The sequence below is a fragment of the Silurus meridionalis genome, chromosome 5, assembly GCF_014805685.1.
Source record: "Silurus meridionalis isolate SWU-2019-XX chromosome 5, ASM1480568v1, whole genome shotgun sequence".
Taxonomy (NCBI): Eukaryota; Metazoa; Chordata; class Actinopteri; order Siluriformes; family Siluridae; genus Silurus; species Silurus meridionalis.
In genome coordinates, this window is record NC_060888.1 from 13,634,698 (window position 1) to 13,641,161 (window position 6,464).

At 43.6% G+C, this 6,464-nt stretch overlaps 1 long non-coding RNA gene across 1 annotated transcript; it reads right to left on the reverse strand.

Moving 5' to 3' along the window:
* Window positions 1-6,002: 6,002 nt before the first annotated feature.
* LOC124386325 lies at window positions 6,003-6,464 on the reverse strand. Its single transcript, XR_006925902.1, has 2 exons — window positions 6,234-6,464; window positions 6,003-6,100 (listed from the first exon to the last, which is right to left on the reverse strand). It is a non-coding gene; the product is annotated as an uncharacterized LOC124386325 (long non-coding RNA).

Sequence of the window (6,464 nt, forward strand, 5' to 3'; positions counted from 1 at the left end):
ACTTTCACTTGCCGGACTAAACCATCAATTCCTTCCGTGGTCTCAACCACTCTTCCAAGACGCCACTCGTTTCTAGGAAGTAAGTCTTCTTTGATGATGACTATGTCATCCACTTTCAAGTTGCACCGAGGTGTGTGCCATTTTTGTCTTAAGGAAACATTCAGCAGGTACTCTTTCTTCCAACGGCTCCAGAATTGTTCAACCAAGTATTGTACTCTGCCACCTTTTGCAGCATACATGTCCTCCTTAACAAACTTTCAGGAGGGGTAAGGCAGTCTTGGGTTTCATCAGGATAAGATGATTTGGAGTCAATGGCTCTAGTGACATGGGGTCATTGATTACATCGACATGCAATGGACGGCTGTTTATTATAGCCATTGCTTCGTAAAATAGTGTTCTGAGAGAGGCCTCATCTAGTCTTCCTTGACATTGTGCAATTGTAACATTCAACACACTTCGAATGGACCGAATCTGACGCTCCCAAATGCCACCTGCATGACTTGCAGAAGGAGCGTTGAAAACAAACTCACACTGCTTATCTGCCAGAAAAGTCTCCAATACCTTTGTGTCACATTGTTTAAGGGCTTCCTTGAGCTCATTCTTAGCTCCCACAAAATTTGAACCCTGATCACAGCGAAGTTGGCTAACAGCTCCTCTAAGGCTAACAAAGCACCTTAGAGCGTTTATGAGAGCATCTGTGGACATATCCTCAAGCATTTCAATATGGACTGCTCGAGAATACAAGCATGTGAAGATAAGTCCATATCTCTTGTGCTCCTTGCGACCCTTCTTAACCACAAAGGGGCCAAAGCAATCCATTCCACAAAATGTGAATGGGGCTGAGGCTTCACAGCGTTCTACAGGAAGTTCAGACATTCTTTGCTCTTGGCCGGTCTTCTTAATTTCCGACACCACACATTTGTGGATCAGCTTGGCAACTGATTTGCTTCCACCGATGGTCCAAAATCCGTTAGCTCTGAGCTCCATTAGGGTTTGAGTTCGTCCCTGATGATGGATTTGGTTATGGTAGTGAGATAGAATCAACTTAGTAATATGGCTATCTTTGGGCAGAATAATGGGATGTTTTAATTCTTGGCTGAGAGTTGACCCTTTCAGTCTTCCCCCAACACGAAGCAGTCCTTCATTCAGAATGGGATCAAGGCGGAAAAGAGGGCTTGACCTTGGAAGAGTTGCCTCCTTAAGGTCACCTTTAAGAATATTTAGTTCTTTAGGGAAGGCCTGTTGCTGGATGAGATTAATTATCACCTTAGCAGCTCTCTTGCGTTCCTCAACAGTGACAAATTCACTGTGCTGTTTTAGTTTGGACCCTAGTCTCTTAATTCTTGCAACAACTTTAACAACTGTTGTCCACTTGGAGAAACGACTCAATCGGCTTACAATATCTTCCACCGCACTGACCTGACTTAGAAATACTCGAATTGACTTAACCTCTGGACCTCCAACAAGCAACTCGGTAGAGGGCTTAGGTGGTGTGAGCACCTCTTGTTCCCATAGAAACTTGGGCCCTGATAACCAACTAACTGAAGAGATCTCTCCTGCCTCAAGACCTCTCGAGGCATGGTCAGCTGGGTTTTGTGCCGTGTCGACGTAATGCCATTGATTTGGGTCTGTACACTCTCTTATTAGCTGAACACGGTTTGCCACAAACACATTGAATCGCCGTGCTTCGTTGTTGATGTAAGCCAGCACGACCTGAGAGTCAGTCCAAAGTCATGAGGATGATAACACCTTGGTATATCAATTTCCTTTAATCCTTGGAGTCCATTTTTCCACTGCTCCCACCGTGAGCGCATGCACTCAGGAATTGGATCATCCCATTCAATGCCTCGGCGACACAGCTCCTGTAGGATACGTTTTCCCATTAAAGTGAAAGGAGCCACAAAACCAAGTGGATCGAACAGAGAGGCAATAACCGATAGGAGGCCACGGCGAGTTGAAGGGTGGTCCTTTGTATCTAGATTGAAAGTGAAGGAGTCACTTTCTATTAACCATTGGATGCCAAGCACATGTCTGTCTGGTATCACATCTAGATGGAGATTAAAGGAATCGGTGAACACTGCCCTTTCTGAGGGAGCTACACAAGAGAGGACGTCAATTTGATTTGAATTGAACTTGTGCAGATGTAGGCCTGCCACTTCGCACAATTGTTGTGTCTGGAGGATCAGGTCCTTAGCTTCCTGCACTGTTGAAACACTAGTTAATCCATCATCCACGTAAAAGTTTTTCTCTACAAACCCTGAGGCTAAAGGGTAGTTAGCCTTGTGTTGTCGCGCTAAATACTTAAGGCCAAAGTTGGCACACCCTGGGGAAGATGCAGCGCCAAAAAGGTGGACTGTCATCCTATACTCCTGAGGTTCAGTTTCCAACTGTCCGTCCTTCCACCAGAGAAATCTCAAGTAATTGCGACCTTCAGGAGAGACGTAGAACTGGTGGAACATCCTTTCGATGTCACATGTCACAGCTACTGCTTGCCTTCTAAAGCGACACAGGACTCCCACAAGTGAGTTAATAAGGTCTGGACCGTCAGTAGGGTGTCGTTTAGAGAGATTCCACAGAATTTAGCTGAGCAGTCAAAGACTACTCTTAGCTTATCTGGCTTCCTTGGGTGGTACACTCCATGATGTGGGATGTACCAAACAGTGTCGCCTTCGGATGCTGGAGGTGCTAGCTCTGCATCACCCCTTTTGATTATTTCATCCATGAAGGTCATGTAATGGTCATAATACTGTCTGTTAGCCTTTAACCTTTTCTTCAGGTGTTGCAGCCGAACAGTGGCTAGCCTTTTATTGTTCGGAAGTGAAGGTGGACTACTGCCTTTAAAAGGAAGTGGCATCTCATAATGTCCATTCTCCTTCTGTCTTATTTTGTCGCTTAGGAGTTGTATGAAACAGATGTCGTCTTGGGATGCATACTTTTCCTCATAACTCCTCTCATTAAAATCTGACTCTAAGATCTTCAGCACATCAGCAGCAGCTGGCACAGGTATCTCTTTCACAGCAATTCGATGAACAAAACTCTGTCTTCCCTGTCTATCTAAGAGAGGGTTAACTGTTCCTATAATGCTCCAGCCTAGTGCAGTTCTTTGAGCAAAAGGCTCGGTTTCATGACCTATGATGACCTCTAGGGGAGCTAGTGCTGATGGACAGTCATAGCCAATTAACAATCCTACATCGCAATCTTGCAATGAGGGTAACTTATTTTGCAGGTGTCTCAAATGAGACCACTGAAGTGCTGTGCTATTGGTGGGGATATGAGACCTATCTACTGGAATAAAATCTCGTGCATAAGCTTGCTGCAGTTTGACATGTGCATTGGTGTTCAGTCCCCGAACTTGTAAACCACTAACAGTTTTACTTGCTATGACTGAGTTGACAGCTGTCATAGTACTGAGCTTGAGTTGTACTGACTGCATGTTCACATTTAGTTCTGAGGCTAAGTCCTCCAAGATGAAGGTTGAATCACTTTGGGTGTCGAGAAGAGCATATGTGAGAATTTCTTTCTGAGGTTCTGATGTTGATGACACAAAAACAGGGACAATGCTAGAGGTAGCAGAAACGTTCCGTGTCAATACGCGGGTCATAACCTTGTGGGTTTCTTCACTTGCACCATGTCCTGAAGTTGTGGGATTTTTACTTGCAGTTTGCTCAGGTTTTACGTTTCTCTCTATGTGTAGACAGGTTGGATGACGTTTACCACATGTGCTGCAGGTGTGGCGCCTTTTACACTCTTTGGTTATGTGTCCCTTTCTTAGGCATCCAAAACAAAGATGATGCTCATAAATGAAGGCCTTTTTCTCATCTGCAGTCTTTGCTGCAAAGGTTGGACATCTTGCAACACCATGTGTTTCATCCTTGCAACTTAAGCAAGGTGGCTTTAGCTTTTCAGGTGACGCTGGTATAGGATTTCTTACGTGAGTGCTTGTGTTAAGTGCTTTGGCTCTCTTTGGCACCCTCTCATCTGTGGGTTTGGTGTTAATTAGGAAAGGAGAGGCTACTGAATTACATACTACACGAGCTTCCTTTTCCATGAACTTTGTGAAGTCTGCAAAACTTGGATATTCACCGAAATGATCTAATTTATCCACAACTATACGACTCCACCTGCGCACCACCCATTCAGGCAGTTTCTTAAGGAGCTTGTGATTTTCTTCACAGTCATTCAAAATCGCCAATCCTTTAACATAAGGTATAGCTGCAGCACATCCCTGTAGGAAATCAGTGAACTCTCTCAGTGCAATCAGGTCATTTGCTGCTATCTTTGGCCACTTCCCAAGTTTGTCTCGAAAGGCTCTTTGTACTATGAATGAACTTCCATACCGATCTTCAAGAACTGTCCAAGCACTCCTGTATGCTTCTTCCGAGTTTTGGTAGAAGAATCCCTCTACTGCTTTGCGTGCTTCACCTGCAAGATAACTCTTAAGATAGAGCAATTTTTCATTAGCAGGGAGCACCTTATGGCCAATGAGGGCATTAAAGGATGTCTTCCAATCCATAAACTCTAAAGGTTCGCCAGAGAATTTTGTTGGCTCTGGGACTGGTAGTCGGCTCAGAGTGAATGAGCTTGCAATTGCCTTGGCCAGATTGACCTCTTCCTGGGTTGCTGACATAGATGGTGATGCAGGACGTGGCAGGAATGGTATAGCTTGTGGGTCCAACGAGGATGGAGGTTCATTGGTTTGGTAATCAGACAGGAACTTAAGATCTGTTTCTCCCCCTTTAATGGCACCAAAATTATTGTATGCTCTTACACGAGCTGCTGCTACCTTTACTTCAACATCTGCTTGTAGCTGCTGTAACTTAGTTTTTTCCTGCTCAAGTTTTGATTTTGTTTCGGCTTCACCTTTCTTGATCTCTGCCAGCATTTGTGTTTCTTTGAGTTTCCATTCGCTCTCCAGTTGATCAACTCTTGCTTGTTGTGCATGTAGTAACTGCATAACCTTTGCTTGTTCTTGTTTGGCAGCCAGGTCTGCTTTAGCATCTGCATGTTTGTTGGAAGACCAGGAGGTGGCATTTGAGTGGTCTGACCTTAACTCTGAGATTACCGTTTCAGTATCTGTTTTCCCAAAGACAGACTCGTACTCATCCTTATTAAGTACCATTCTCACTTCTTCTTCTATGTTCTCTAGTCTTTTACTGACAAGATCACAGACACCTGCAGTCAAAGTGACACATGCATCCATTTTCTTAACAATGTTAGACGTAGTACTATGGTTGCGTTGAATGGCTTCGTAATGTTGTTTCACTGTGGCTTGTTTAGATCCCATGTCCCTTTGGCTTCCTTCAAGTTCTTCAGCTGAGCAGAAAGTTTTCAATCTTGTTCTAATCTCTTTTGCTGTCTGCTTCCAAAGATCATAGGCCTTGTGGAATGCCTTTTCATTTTTGGCTGCTTGCTGTTCATGCATCTCTTGGCCCTTCTCAGTTAGATTTCGTTCACGAGAACTGGATCTGAGTTGTTTTCCTTCGGAAGAACTGTCTGATTGGTCAACACACGACATCTTGTTGCTCTGTACTTTGCTTATACTATGAAACAAAGTGTATGTCGGAACTCTAATTTGAGAAGTGGTGACCTTAACGTATCCTTAAAACTATATATTACCACTCACATCAGACATTTACACATCAGGAAAACACAGAAGTAAGCAAGTAGGAACAACAGAAAATGTCAGAAATCAACACAGAAACAATGTAAAATCAGACAATTTGCTAAAATGGGTTTTTTAAGGCCTCATGAGATGACAATGACCTTGACTTACGGTAACTCGTTGTATACTCAACGTTGCAGCTCGCATCAGCATTAACGTGTGTTCTCCGAAGTCTCTGCAGCTGAGTGACCAAAACGATAGCGTGGTGGACAACAGGTTGTATACTGCTTACTGAATGGCACTGGCACGACGTGTAGCGACGACCTTTACTTTAGCCACGCGTAGCGTCGAGTTTCACTGTAGCAGCCCTTGGCATCGATAAATGAACAGAGAGTCTCTATACGGGTGTAGATCGTTTATTGGAACACGTCTTCAGTTCGTACTCTTTAACATGAAGCATCCATCGATCACCGTTCAACACCAATCACCACCGTGAAACTTAAATTAAAGAAAGAAAAATACACAAATATTCAAATGTAAACAAAGGACATTCACTCATTAAAAATCATAAACTTAACAGTGATAAGCTTTAAGCTATCAAAGCCAGATTCACATTAAAACAAAAACATACCTCGCTCCGCTTTACCAAGGGTGCAAAACATTACCAAACTTTGCTAAACTCCGACAATCCAGTACCAGTGTTCAAAAATGAAAACTTACAAAAATGTAATCCACGCTATTTCTCAAAATGCATGCAGAGACAAAAACTAACAGCTAACCAAAAAAAAGGCACATGCTGTGAACGTGCGCATCATCGAAAAATTCCTCCGATTAATCTGATCCCGAACACAGGTTCCGCCTA